Genomic DNA, 16565 nt, shown 5'->3' on the forward strand with positions numbered 1-16565 from the left:
CCTTTAACTTACCTTTGAACCGAACCTAATCCAATCAAACCCTTGATCTATCGTAACCAAAGTTGTAACTTAACCTACCTAAAAAAAACCTAACCCAACCCAACATAACATAGCATTTAATTAACTTAAAATTAAATAAATTAAAGTTACCGCAAAAACTTACGAATGGTATGCATGGCTATTTGTAGACATTCGATGTTTTGATTGACAGCCGATAGTCCCGAGTGCGTATGAATGAACGAACGAATGAATGAACGAATAAATGAATGAATGAATGAATGAATGTTTATCGACACGCAAGCACAATCGTACACATCGGCTATTGGGGTCACAAACGGTAAGTATATGAAACTATTATTTATATAATTATGTAAAACCACAGTGTAAAGAGCTGTGAGGAAAAGTATAATACAATACATAAATCAAGGTAACATATTATGTTAAAACTTTGTGTAGAAATTGAAATATTTTAAAAACTTTAAAATTAATTGGCACCCTAGTGCTGGACGAAAACCTCAAATTCGGGAAAAAATTATACAAATATTCGGGCAAAATGTGCTGACACCTTTTTACTATGTATTTCCTTCATTCTTCCCTCAAAATTAGTTGTAATCCATGTACAAATGCGTAGTGTTTCCTTTGCAACCATACATAGATGTTTAGCAGTAATGCTAATAAGAACAAGGGTACCGGTGGGTTTGATGGAAAACCTTATCTATAATAATGAATATATTACGGGTATGATTCAATTCCATTTATGTGAACATTTTTGCAATGGGATGGATGAACAGTTTGTTTTGGACCAACCACCATCCCAAGTTGTTCCTACATGTGAGGTTTGATGGTTTTGTATGCATCTGTATGCAAGGTATGGTCTGGACAATGATTTACTGTTATGTGCAGTAAACCGTGAAACGTAGGTCACAGTGACCTAGTAATAGAACGCAACACACCGCCATCCCAAGTTGTTCCTACATGTGAGGTTTGATGGTCCTGTATGCATCTGTATGCAAGATATGGCCCGGACAAGGATTTACTGTTATGTGCAGTAGACCGTGAAACGTAGGTCACCGTGGCCTAGTAATAGTACGCGATACACCGCCATCCAATGCTATTCCCACATGTGAAATTTGATGGTCCTGTATGCATCTGTATGCAAAATATGGTCTGGACAAGACAAAGGTAACAGATGGACAACGCCATACCATAATACGACCCATCATAGGCAAAAACCCAGCCTACGAGACAGGGGTTGATGGTGGTGGGGGAGCTGACCCCGCCCCCTCCCATCCACTAGTGCTAGAGCAAAACCTCAAATTCGGGAGAGATTATAGAGATATTGGGGGAAAAGATGCCAACGGTATACCTTTTTAACATGTATTTCCATCATTCTACCCTCAAAATTAGTTGTAATCCATGTAAAAATGTGTAGACATTCCTTTGCAACCCTATATAGCTGTTTGGTAGTAATACTAATATGAATAAATGCTGTTATCCAGATTCGGGCATTTTCGTTTAATTCGGACAAAAGCCAGTCTGCCCCCCTATAAAAATGGGAGCCCGTATACCTATGGTAGCATCAGATTTAGAAAATGTGTTTATTTTAATTACATTACTTTGCAACTGTTGGGTTTTTCAAACATGAACAATCTGTTATTTTGAGTACATTCTAGCCGTATTCTCACAAATAAACAGAATGCGGCTAGAGGGCACTCGATCTACTTGGGGTGGGGGTGGGGGGTGGAATGTCACACTATATTATGTTACATTATATAAAAGGTCTACAGCGATTACAAAGAACAAAGGTCGAACTAACCACATTATGTTAGAAAACAAACTTTAACTTTTAACGACCTACAATATTGACCGCAGGTTTTCTCGCAAGTAAAATACTATTTGGTTTATATAGATCAATAATTTGGAATACATCATGCATCCGCCATCAAGTTGGTCCAAGCATGCCTTGATCAGGCGGGGTTATGAAAGGGTAGGTCTGCTAGACAGAACTATTTCAGGCGTTTGCAAAGGATTTGGTTGTGAAAGGTTCCGTCACAACCCTTAACTTCTAATATGGTGACCGTTTGTGTCAAAATAACTACATTTAGGATATTTTAGATGATTAACAATATACCAAATATGCAAGGGATTGAGTCCATTTACACGCATACGCTATGAAAAGAAATGCGATAAATACGTACTAAAGGTAAAATTAACAAAATTCTTAGGGATTTATTGTCCTAATGATAACTGTAACAAGGTTGTTTCTACTATCACGTGCTACATATGAACGTGGATCAGACGTCAGTATCAGACAATAAACGGCTGTTTTCCCCATGTACGGGCATTTGAACCTCTGTCAAGACTTCAGTTTGACATCAGACAATAAACGGCCGTTTTCCATGTACGGGCATTTGAACCTCTGTCAAGACTTCACTTTGACATCAGACAATAAACGGCCGTTTTCTACGTACGGGCGTTTGAACCTCTGCCAAGACTCCAGTTTGACATCAGACAATAAACGGCCGTTTTCCATGTACGGGCGTTTGAACCTCTGTCAAGACTTCAGTTTGACATCAGACAATAAACGGCCGTTTTCCATGTCCGGGCGTTTGAACCTCTGTCAAGACTCCAGTTGGACATCAGACAATAAACGGCCGTTTTCCATGTACGGGCGTTTGAACCTCTCTCAAGACTCCAGTTTGACATCAGATAATAAACGGCCGTTTTGCATGTACGGGCGTTTGAACCTCTGTCAATACTTCAGTTGGACATCAGACAATAAACGGCCGTTTTCTATGTACCAGCGTTTGACCCTCTGTCAAGACTCCAGTTTGACATCAGACAATAAACGGCCGTTTTCTATGTACGGGCGTTTGACCCTCTGTCAAGACTCCAGTTTGACATCAGACAATAAACGGCCATTTTCCATGTACGGGCGTTTGAAACTCTGTCAATACTTCAGTTTGACATCAGATAATAAACGGCCGTTTTCTATGTCTGGGCGTTTGAACCTCTGTTATGACTTAAATTTGACATCAGACAATAAACGGCCGTTTTCTATGTCCGGGCGTTTGAACCTCTGTCAAGACTTGAATTTGACATCAGACAATAAACGGCCGTTTTCTATGTCCGGGCGTTTGAACCTCTGTCAAGACTTGAATTTGACATCAGACAATAAACGGCCGTTTTCTATGTCCGGGCGTTTGAACCTCTATCAAGACTTCAGTTTGACATCAGACAATAAACGGCCTTTTTACATGTACGGACATTTGAAACTCTGTCAATACTTCAGTTTGACATCAGATAATAAACGGCCGTTTTCTATGTCTGGGCGTTTGAACCTCTGTTATGACTTAAATTTGACATCAGACAATAAACGGCCGTTTTCTATGTCCGGGCGTTTGAACCTCTGTCAAGACTTGAATTTGACATCAGACAATAAACGGCCGTTTTCTATGTCCGGGCGTTTGAACCTCTATCAAGACTTCAGTTTGACAGACAATAAACGGCCGTTTTCTACGTACGGGCGTTTGAACCTCTGTCAAGACTCCAGTTTGACATCAGACAATAAACGGCCGTTTTCTATGTCCGGGCGTTTGAACCTCTATCAAGACTTCAGTTTGACATCAGACAATAAACGGCCTTTTTACATGTACGGGCGTTTGAAACTGTCAATACTTCAGTTGGACATCAGACAATAAACGGCCGTTTTCTATGTCCGGGCGTTTGAACCTCTATCAAGACTTGAGTTTGACATCAGACAATAAACGGCCGTTTTCTATGTCCGGGCGTTTGAACCTCTATCAAGACTTCAGTTTGACATCAGACAATAAACGGCCGTTTTCTGTGTCCGGGCGTTTGAAACTCTGTCAATACTTCAGTTGGACATCAGACAATAAACGGCCGTTTTCTATGTCCGGGCGTTTGAACCTCTATCAAGACTTCAGTTTGACATCAGACAATAAACGGCCTTTTTACATGTACGGGCGTTTGAAACTCTGTCAATACTTCAGTTTGACATCAGACAATAAACGGGCGTTTTCTATGTCCGGGCGTTGGAACCTCTATCAAGACTTCAGTCTGACATCAGACAATAAACGGCCGTTTTCTATGTCCGGGCGTTTGAACCTCTATCAAGACTTCAGTTTGACAGACAATAAACGGCCGTTTTCTACGTACGGGCGTTTGAACCTCTGTCAAGACTTCAGTTTGACATCAGACAATAAACGGCCGTTTTCCATGTACGGGCGTTTGAACCTCTGTCAATACTTCAGTTTGACATCAGATAATAAACGGCCGTTTTCCCATGTACGGGCGTTTGAACCTCTATCAAGACTTCAGTCTGACATCAGACAATAAACGGCCGTTTTCTATGTCCGGGCGTTTGAACCTCTATCAAGACTTCAGTTTGACATCAGACAATAAACGGCCGTTTTCTATGTCCGGGCGTTTGAAACTCTGTCAAGACTTCAGTTTGACATCAGACAATAAACGGCCTTTTTACATGTACGGGCGTTTGAAACTCTGTCAATACTTCAGTTGGACATCAGATTACATAAGCACTATAGTAGAATAAGTTTTTATTTCTTTTCTTTTTTTATTTTGCTTCAGGTGCTGCGTTTGAACCTCTGTCAGACATCAGCTGGACATCATCCTACCCACTTGACAGGTCCTCCATGCAGCAATGTGGTGAGACGTGCTTCAGAACCGACACGTGTTTTGCTTTCGACTACAACTTTCAGTCACACGAGTGTCAGTTGGTTGACACCAACACATACATCCCTAAAGGAGAACCGTGGGTGTATTATGTCATCAGGAGGTTGATCAAAGAACCTCTGTGTCATTAAGTTTTCTCTCTAACTTATTCCACTCAAAGAAAGGGTAAACTAATATATACTATAATAAAATATTTCTACGATTAAAGTTACATATTAAATATATTTTCTTGTTTAGAATATCAGAGTCTGTATATGCAATGTATTTCTGGTCGTCTGAATAGTTGTAATAAGCCCAAACTGGATTTTGTCTTCAAATAATTTCGTATGTACGAAAAAATCTTTTTTTATAAACTAAATTGAAATTTAACGTAGTAGAAATACTAGAACGATCAAAAACACGTTTAATCTACAACCACTAATATTTTATGCAGAAAATATATTTGATATGTAATTATACATGTAGTAGTTAAAAAGTCTGTTAGTCGATAATATCTTAAAAATTGCAGGAAACTAAGGAATGTCCCTTTAATCAATGTGCTCCTGTTGTGTCGTTAAACAAAACAAACTTGAAACATCCATGGGGTGATGAATAAGCTGGCTCACAGAAGAGACATACACGAGGAATGACAGTCACATTTCTATGAGCTGCGCGACCAGTGTTCGATAGTTAGTACTGAATACAGCCCCCACAATAATCTCACCTTCGTACCCCACCCTTGTCACCACCCGACACTTCGTCCAGATTCATGTCTCAATATCGTACCAGCTGCACGCCTGCACCATGCGCAAGTGTCCTCCTATGTATATACCAGTGAAATATGTTTGCAACATACATGTATATAGGGAATAACTGGTTACTGTCTTAAGATATCGGCTTTATCCTGCGAAGCTTAGAATGGCGAATGCATCGAGGCTCTGGTCATCGGAATATTCGGAAAATCATTATTTATTCTAGTTTTGTGTACGCAAATGGAGTATTGTCAATCTAGCAAGGCTTTTTCCGTATGACATCATTAGAGAATAACTAACGAGCTACGAGGAATTATGAATTATTTATCTCGAGTGAATGAATGTTGTAAACCCGGACCTTTGGCGAGGTTTTTACAACATTCATTCACTCGGGACAGATCATTCGTAACTCTTCGTAGGGAGTTGGTTATTCTCTTTATTACCCATTGTCAATTTTAACTGATTTTTAATGTAAAAAATTCCTCTGCAGTCTACGTCATATAATCTTACGCGCATTACATGACGTAATGTAAGTGACGTCATAACATAACGGCGTTCTTTTTACAGCCAAATGTTTACAGTACAAAATAATACAACTGTATTTGCATTTGAAAATAATTCTTTTTATATATTACTAAAGCCGCTGCTTATGAAAATATGCCATTTCATGTTTACGAAACAAATGAGTCCATTTGTTTTTGTAAATCTTTGTAGATCGTATAACGTATGTGTAATCTGACTCATGAATGGAAACATTATATGAATGAAAGTGAAGTTCCGGCCATGGCAAGCAACCAACGAAACGTCGCGATTTTTAAGCCAGCCAATCAGTGGCTGTAGAAGCAATCTGCACACTGTGCAGAGATCGAAAAAATATTACCCGGTATATTTGAGCCCATATGGGTAATAATAAAATATACATGACGTCATTATTTGTAAGACGCTAGCTACATTCTGTCACATTAAAATGAGTTTCAAAACTCTAATTCATAAATAAATATACAAGTTTTGTAAAAGTTATTTGTATTTACTGTACTTCAACAAATGATTTAAAGAATATGTTTACTGAAAACTACTCTGAAATACTCGAGTCGAGTCGGGCTTATGTCATGTGACCTATATGTTTGGTCAGTGACTGACAATATAGAGATTTATCTAGTCATCATATCTTTCCAATGTATACAGTGAATGCTGGATATATAGAGAATTCGTCACGAGTGTTTTTAATATGGAAATATCAACCGAGTCTACGTTAATCAGTATTTGTCGAGGCTCTGCTCCTATAGCGAATTTTATTTATCCTATAACACTTCTAAAATAACATTTTCATTCGATAGTAAATTGCAGTACTAAAGTCGCCGTCATCAGTAGCATAACGTCATCACGATTAGCACATATTACGTTGACGTCAGGTATTTTAACTAAATCTCAGGTGTACAGATCTTGATGGCTAGTAAACAAGTGACCCATTCACAGCAACACATTATTACCAAGAGACCTCGAAAAGCGTGCATATACCTTTAAATTTGCATACCATTATTAATCGGGTTAATATCACATGGGTTTATGACATGGGTAAATTATAGGATAAATTGTGTTAACATGTATAAGCGCCGTTTTCAAGAGAGACAAGGTGGACAAATCTTGTCCCGAGTCAGGCCCCTGCACATAAAAGAGACCGGACTCGCGATAGACACGTTAATAGAGTTTACCGGTCATCTGATGGTCAAATATCTTCTCCAAAGAACTGCGTTTGACATAAAGTTCCAAAATGTAGTTTTGTGCGAATTAAAAAAGAGAGTATATTCCATAAACTTGAATTACGGTAATGACCTTTACAGCTGAAGATGTCTGTTTTGCATCAGAGAAATAATATATACTGAACAGCAAACGTAACGCGTGTATTTAAGAAAAGAAAAGAAAAGTTATGACATAATTAATTCGGTAAACAGACTGTCAAAATGGTTCTATAATGTCCACAAGACATTGACAATTTCAATAGACACAAAAACTAATGACTTTCAAATTGAAAAATTAAAATAAAATAAAATTAGTATTTGCGTTTCTTTTGTTGTTCAGTATATAGTAATATTAATAGGTTAAATAATGGGGAGTTTGTATCAACTGTTAACATAATATGTATTTTGTATTTCTTTATGTATCCTTTAATTGTTTTTAAAATTTAAATAACTTTGTGTACGAGTACTATCTTTATATTTATTTATTTATTCATTCATTAACTTACTAACGTACTCTTATTTACTTACGTAATGACTTATTTATTTATTTATTTATCATGTTTAACAGAGTAAAAATACGTTAAGGTGCAACATTGTTTCGTAATATTAATAAGAAAGTTTTTGTAATATTCGTACTTTTGAATACTAGTAGTTTATCTTCTGGGGTGGGGAAAATAATCTCCCCATGTTATTAACACAGTTGCTACAGCCACTTCTTGTAAATGCAAGTGCGTGTGTATGTGCTTAGGTTTGAATAAAAATGTTGTTTGTGCAAGGGTGTTTATGTGTTTAATTCCTTTGTTTTGTTATTCATCTGCATTGTTTTAACCTATTTCGCAGCTAAGGCTACTTTCAGAAGTGAGTCAGTGTTGTTTGTGACTTTATATTCAGGCGTCAGCACTGATCTAATTTATTGTCTCAGTTCAGGAACACACGTCTCAAAACTGCAGGGTTCATAGCCTAAAAGACCAAACAAATTCAAAGACTTTCAAAGACTTTTACCTGCTATTTTCAGACTTTAAAAACTTTTACCTAGCGGTCAAAGACAATAGAATGCGATAAAAATACCAAATCAGTTTGTTTACGTTGCTGTATATAGCAAGACATTGGGCTTTTGTACATGCACCATGACAGGTTAAACCTTGTAACTGGAATATATCAAGTACATGCAGCTGTCGAAGTATTGTGCTAAAGTATTGTGTGTCAGAGTATGTTGATTGAGAAGAATGAACAATAAAATAAAAGAATGAACACAATACCTGTAAACTGAACCAAGGAAAGGAATTTTACGAATTGTACAATTCAAAGACTTTCAGAGACCAACCCTGTAAACTGAACTTTCCAGGAATTCAATGACAGCTACGAACCCTGTAAACTGAACTTTCCAGGAATTCAAAGACAGCTACGAACCCTGTAAACTGAACTTTCCAGGAATTCAAAGACAGCTACGAACCCTGTAAACTGAACTTTCCAGAATCGGCGGTCACTCGACGTTTTTTGTCTGATATTGGGGACAATGGTTATCCACAGATAGCCAATTTCTGTCAGAAGTTGTTTCTCAGTGAGCTCGTTAATCTGCTCAGTTGCATTTATCTCGACTGGGTCTCCATGGTCTTTACATATTCCCAAGAGTATTGTGTATATTTTTACGTTTCAGTTCTTCTTTCTTTTGCGCTGATAAATGCTTGGCTGCCTTCACTGTTGCCTACAAGTCCATCTCTAGTTTGTTTTCACCCTTTTTACTTCATCTGAAGTACGTGTCTAGTTCCATTTTGATAGTTTTTCTGACTGTCTTACCGAGAAATTCTGAATGCACAAGTACGCCACTTATTTGAACTCAGATCACATACAAAGATACATGAGCACATGACTACTACTGCATTTAACAATACAAATTATTGCAGGCCTACCTAATAAATACATAAATAAATAAAACAAATAAAATAAATATTTCTCGTTCCAGCCAGTGCACCACGACTGGTATATCAAAGGCCGTGGTATGTACTACCCTGTCTGTGGGATGGTGTATATAAAAAATCCCTTGCTGCTAATCGAAAAGAGTAGCCCATGAAGTGGCGACAGCGGGTTTCTTCTCTCAGTATGGTCCTTAACCATATGTCTGACGCCATATAACCGTAAATACAATGTGTTGAGTGCGTCGTTAAATAAAGCATTTCTTTCTTTCTTTCTATTATATAGCTTCGAGCTCAATCCGTTTTAGATATTTCACCGTAATTGCACTTCATATCCATTTTATAGGTGTACTTGTCTAAATTACTTTTTGTTTTCAAACACGATCACATGCATTGGTAATCATCAATTAAAAAACGATGAAGCAACACTGACCTCAATAATTAAAACGTAATGATTTACAAGGAAGATAACTGAATCATGAATTTGTCCACAAAAATATGAATATGATTTCTATAGTTTTACTGGAACTGAAATACCGTGGAATTATGACTTTTTACCATATATATATTTGTCAGTTGTCTAGTACCTTGCCATTGATACGTCTTTCAATTGGTTCATCATGAACAACTATTAGTTGCCATCACAGATCACACAGTTTAATTTAATCTATATACCCAATATAAATGATCGTTACTTTATGTATTCATAAAGTAATTAAACAATATCTAACCACAGTAATTTCTAATGTTGCGAACTAACAACGCATGCATACAAGACATACATATATTAAATAAAAGAAATTACACAGACTAACCTTTCAGATTGTCTCGTACCTTGCCATTTGAGAGGTCTTTCAATTGGTTCATCGTGAAACACTATCAGTTGGCGTCACAGATCACAGATATTTCACTCTTTTGCACTGTGACCAGGGACAAAACAAAAATAACACGACCGGTCAGCATAAAGAATTAATATAATACACGTCATCAAATACTAATGGCCATCATCCAGTTACAGTTTTATTACAATAGGACTGGATTATATATGTAGGCCGTACTGTTCGTAATGATACAAATAGTTTCCACACACGAGATTAATGATCCTGTCTGATCGGAAGATGGAGATTCCGTTTTTTCTGTTTTTCTTTGTTGCTCTAGGTAAGAAACTAATTATTGTTATTAATACTATTTCGTCTATTTACTCCCCTCCCTCCCTCCCTCCCTCCCTCCCTCTCTCTCTCTCTCTCTCTCTCTCTCTCTCTCTCTCTCTCTCTCTCTCTCTCTCTCTCTCTCTCTCTCTCTTTCTCTCTCTCTCATAATATTATACACGTAGCAGTATCAAATTTTACACTTTACCACAACACAGGAAGGAAAACGTAATAGGTACGGGTGGGTTAAGACGATATATTTGATTTAACAACAAAATGGCTGAGAAGAAAGAGAACACCCCACAAGAACATTAAGCAACAATAAATATCACATCATAGAATGCATATAGAATTCATGTACATGCCACCAAATTATAAGAATTTGCATACACATACAATAACATTTATATCACAATTTATATATATATCTATACATACTAACGTAAATTTAATCATCCTGCTTTAAATCCTAAGTGCTTAAAGCCAAAGTATGAAAACTGTCGACAACATAAAGCAAATACACTTGGTGAACCTGAGTGTGAAATAAATTGGATTTTTCAGCACCCAGAAAGAGAACAGGACAATCTACAATTCAAATACAAGACATAAAAGAAACTGTTCACAATTACAGAGTTACTACATCACATATTGTTAAACAACATGAACTAAAACACATACACATACACAATTAACATGACATTCAGGTTGCAGATCTTCTTTAAGCCAGCTATCTCTGATAAATATTTATACAGTATAATTTAATCTATATACCCAATATAAATGAACGTCATTTTATACATTGATAAAGTAATTAAACAATAACTAAGTACAGTAATGTTTAATGTTGCTAACTAACAAGGCATGTATACAAGACATACATATATTAAATAAAACAAATTACACAAACTAACCTTCAAATAATACTTTGAGCTCCCTTTTTAAATCAAAACTGACCGGAGAAAATAATTTTAATAGGAGAAATGTTTAAGAATAAATCTGAACATTTCCTTTTCATTTCCACTTATTTTCGTGCTTATATCCAAGTAAGGTTCAAGCACGTTGTCCTGGGCACACACCTCAACTATCTCGGCTGACTGTCCAGGACAGTGGGCTAGTTGTTAATTGTTAGTGGTTAGTGAGAGAAAAGAGGGTGTAATGGCCTTACACCTACCCATTGAGTCGTTAAAATTCGCTCTGGGTGGGAGCCGGTACCGGGCTACGAACCATGTACCTACCAGCCTTATGTCCGATGGCGTAACCACGACGCCATCGAGGCCGGTTGTTAAAGGGACATTCCTGAGTTTGTTGCATTGTAAGATGTTTCCTACTAATAAAATATTTATACGATTAAAATTACATATTAAATATATGTTCTTGTTTAGAATATCAGTGTCTGTATATTCAATGTGTTTTTGGTCATTTTAATATTTGTAAGAAGCCCAAACTGGATTTTGTCTTCAAATAATTTGGGTACGAAAAAAATATTTTAAGAAATAAAATGAAATTTAACCTAGTACAAACATTAGAACGATCAGAAACACGTTTAATATACAGCCACTAATATTTTATGCAGAAATATATATTTGGTATGTAATTACAATCGTTAAGACGTTTCTGTTAGTCGATAACATCTTAAAATTGCAGCAAACTCAGGAATATCCCTTTAATTACAAAAGCTGATAGCAGACAATATCTGCAAATACAGCATTAAATAGAAGCCCTAACTAAAACAAATACCACTTTCTTCCACACACACACACACACACACACACACACACACACACGCAGATACACACACACACATACAGACACACACACACACACACATACACAGACACACACACAGCCACACACACACACACACACACACACACACACACACACACACACACACACACACATACACATAATCATGGTCTAACTAGACGAATCTCTCGGAAAAGGATGATGTAACTATAACATGTTCGACGCCATATAATCGTAAATAAAATGTGTTGAGTGCGTCGTTAAATAAACCATTTCCTTCCTTCGTTTACTCCCATGCATTGCATAACCACACCACGTTTGTGGCTGTTTATCAGTTGACGTTGCATTACGTTACCTTCTCATTAATTGGATATAAATATTTTTTGTCTTTTTTATTTTCAATGCCCAAATATCACTTTTGATCGGACCGGTGGGACCGACTGGCGGCAAAATCATTATTTACGGACGATCACGTGACTGGTTTCGACCAATTAGAAAGCAGATATATTCTCATTATATATATATATATATATATATATATATATATATATAGAGAGAGAGAGAGAGAGAGAGAGAGAGAGAGAGAGAGAGAGAGAGAGAGAGAGAGAGAGAGAGAGAGAGAGAGAGAGAGAGAGAGAGAGAGGTTATTACCAGAGTTTTTTTCGGTATCGTCAATATCATATATTAGGAATAAAAATTGTATTATGCGACCCTCTGGCGAGCATAATACATTATTTTTATTCCTAATATATGATATTGACGATACCGAATACACGAGGGTAATAATCTCTTTATCATATAATCTCTTTATCATATAAGCTCAAGCTTAATACAACGTGTTTTTGTAAACTGTACACGCAACTTTAATTCCAGTCCGCCATTACTAGATATTCAAACTCGAATGACGTCATTTTGAATGTCCTTACATCAAAATAAAGTTATGCCTAACGTTTTTTGTTTTCTGAACGCTGGACAGCTTTCAGTGTCAAATTGCCATTGAAATGTTTTTATTTGATGACTATGAATGCATACGTCAATCATGGAGTGTCACTCAAGTACGTTTGCTTAAATGTGAATAAACCTAGTGCCGAGACCTCGACTAATTTACATCTAATTTGCAAAGTTATCAAATTCTTAAAGTATGTGATCTGAAAAATATCACATACTTTGATTGCACTGAAAATGTAAGATATTATATGATATATATATATATATATATATATATATATATATATATATATATATATATATATATATATATATATATATATATATATTATAATGACGGGCAATAATTGTTATATATATATATCAATCAATTATTGCCCGTCATTGAGGGCAATATCAACTTTTATAGACCGACACAACTGATATTGCCCGAAATATGGTCACAAATTGTTTTATTACATAATGACAGACTAGTACATTCCTGCTTTGTTTATCAGAATCGAAATAAGCTAATGAAGGGCAGGACGTAGCCCAGTGGTAAAGCGTCCGCTCGATGCGCGGTCGGTCCAGGATCGATCCCCGTAGGTGGACCCATTGGGCTATTTCTAGCTCCAGCCAGCGTTTCACAACTGGGGTAACAAAGGCCGTGGCATGTACTATCCTGACTCTGGGATGGTGCATATAAAAGATCCCTTGCTGCTAATCGAAAAAGAGTAGCCCATGAAGTACCGACAGCGGGTTTCCTCTTTCAATATCTGTGTGGTCCTTAACCATATGTCTGACGTCATATAACCGTAAATAAAATGTGTTGAGTGTGTCGTTAAATAAAACATTTCCTTCTTAATCCTACGACGTTGAATGACAAGCAGAGGAATGCGTAAATAAACATTACCAAGTCAAACATTATAATGAATGAATGAATTTATAAATGAATGAATGAATGCATGTTTAGCGACATCCCAGCACAAAAATACACATATGCTATTGGATGTCACAAAAGGTAAGTATATGAAAATACTATTGTATAATTATGTAAAATCACAGTGTAAGGAACTGTGGGGAAAAGTATAATAGAATACAAATATCAAAGTGCTTTAAAAAAATTAAAATTAATTCTGCGTGGAATTCCAAAACATTTCTGATACCAAATATATCATTTCTCGTTGGCTTCAGATGATAACACTCCACCAAAATGTGACGCAAAAGTAATGACTTTGGATTTGTGGTATTAGCGGAATTAAACTCAGTATGAATAGTGTTGTTATATTTTTTGTCGAAGAACAGCAAAGCTTGCATTAAAGTCAGCAGTTGACGTAGCCTACTCATTAACTGGATATAATTTGTTCTTTGTTTTCATTGGGTAAATCTCCGAAGATAATATCACTTTTGATCGGACCGACTGAAGGCACATCACTATTTACGGAAGGTCATGTCACTGGTTTTCGTCTAGTAAGAATACAGATATATAAATATATATATATATATATATATATATATATATATATATATATATATATATATATATATATATATATATATATATATGATAATGTAAACATTGACAGATTAGGGTCTGCAACTGTTTTAAATTGTATAGATAATGGAGTGTACAACTTGATGGAACTGACCACATCTTTCATGTGCAAAGCCACAGATTAAGGTTAGTGCACAGTCACTCACTGACAGCCGGAAGTCATCAGACGTCACCACGAAGGTTTGTTGACGTTGACAACGATGATATTGAAAGAACAACTAAATGAATGAATGACTGTTTAACGACACCCCAGCACGAAAAATACATCGGCTATTGCTATTGGGTGTCAAACTATGGTAATGCAAATAAATAAATTGATAAACAACATAAATATAAAAATTCAAGATTTAAACAAAAACAGTGTAAAGAACTGTGCAAAAACACAAATATCACAGATAGATACTGAATTTTACTCAAAACCTCAATTTTGTGCTGTATTGGCCATTCTCAAAGAAAATGTTACACCCCTGCACCACGGTGAGGTTACAGCACGCGCAGGGGAAAGAAGAACTGATGAACAACAATACAAAACTACAATGAGAAAAAACGTTAGGAGACATAAAAACATTTCAAGGAAATCTGCAAACGCAAAATGAAACCAAAAATATACACGATATCTCACCTAAAGAGCTATATATTTTGGTGTATAAATTCATTCTGGCCATACATAAAAAGAACGGAGATGAATTCGAACCGAATTCAATACGGGTTTTTTTCATTTCCATAGACAGATCTATCAAGACACAATTACGGATATCCACTCAACCGTAGCATTGAATTTACCAAAGCCAGACAAGTATTAACGGCAAAACAAAAGGAGCTTGGACAAAAGGGGAAAGGAAACTTAGCAAATCGATTGCAGACAACATCGGTTTCCTTTCTCAATATCTGTGTGGTCCTTAACCATATGTTTGACGCATATAACCATAAAAAATGTCGTTAAATAAAACATTTACTTCCTTATTTCCTTCAATTTTATCGTATGTTCCTGAACATTCCAAACAGTGTTTTTGTTCTGTTTTGTTCTTGTTGTTTTGTCATGAACTATTTGTTTCTGCGAAATAATATGTCAAACGTTCATGTGTTGTTCATCTTCATTAAGATAAATGTGTTAGTTGTGTATTACTGAGCCCGCTAACATTCCATAGGTATCAAAGAAATGTTTATAATTGTCGCAAATGAAAAGAATGATAATGAATGATAAAAAGAATACTCCACTCGTGTCTTGTGATATCATACTTTATCAGCACTCGTTGATAAAAGTATAAAAATCCTCGGCAAGCCTCGGATTTTATACTTTTATCAACGAGTGCTGATAAATTATGATATCACAAGACTCTCGGGAAGTACTCTCTCTCTCTCTCTCTCTCTCTCTCTCTCTCTCTCTCTCTCTCTCTATACATATATCTATATATATATATATATATATATATATATATATATATACATACATACATACATACATACATAGATACATACATACATACATACATACATAGATATATATATATGTATATGTATATGTATATGTATATGTATATGTATGTATGTATGTGTATATATATATATATATATATATATATATATATATATATATATATATATATATATATATATATATATATATATATTTATTTATTTATTTATCATATAATATCTTACATTTTCAGTGCAATCAAAGTATGTGATATTTTTCAGATCGCATACTTTAAGAATTTGATAACTTAGATGTAAATTAGATGTAAATTGGTCGAGGTCTCGGCACTAGGTTCATTGACATTTAAGCAAACGTACTTGGGTGACACTCAAGTAAAAACATTTCAATGGCAGTTTGACACTGAAAGCTGTCCAGCGTTCAGAAAATAAAAAACGTTAGGCATAACTTTATTTTATGTGAGGATATCCAAAATGACGTCATTCGAGTTTGACGTCATTTCCATTCAAAAATACACCGCGCCACATATTCTTACATCATTTGAATATCTATGGCGGACTGGAATTAAAGTTGCGTGTACAGTTTACGAAAACACGTTGTATTAAGCTTGAGATTATATGATAAAGAGATTATTACGCTTGTGTATTTCGGTATC

The sequence above is a fragment of the Gigantopelta aegis genome, chromosome 9, assembly GCF_016097555.1.
Source record: "Gigantopelta aegis isolate Gae_Host chromosome 9, Gae_host_genome, whole genome shotgun sequence".
NCBI classification, from domain to species: domain Eukaryota; kingdom Metazoa; phylum Mollusca; class Gastropoda; order Neomphalida; family Peltospiridae; genus Gigantopelta; species Gigantopelta aegis.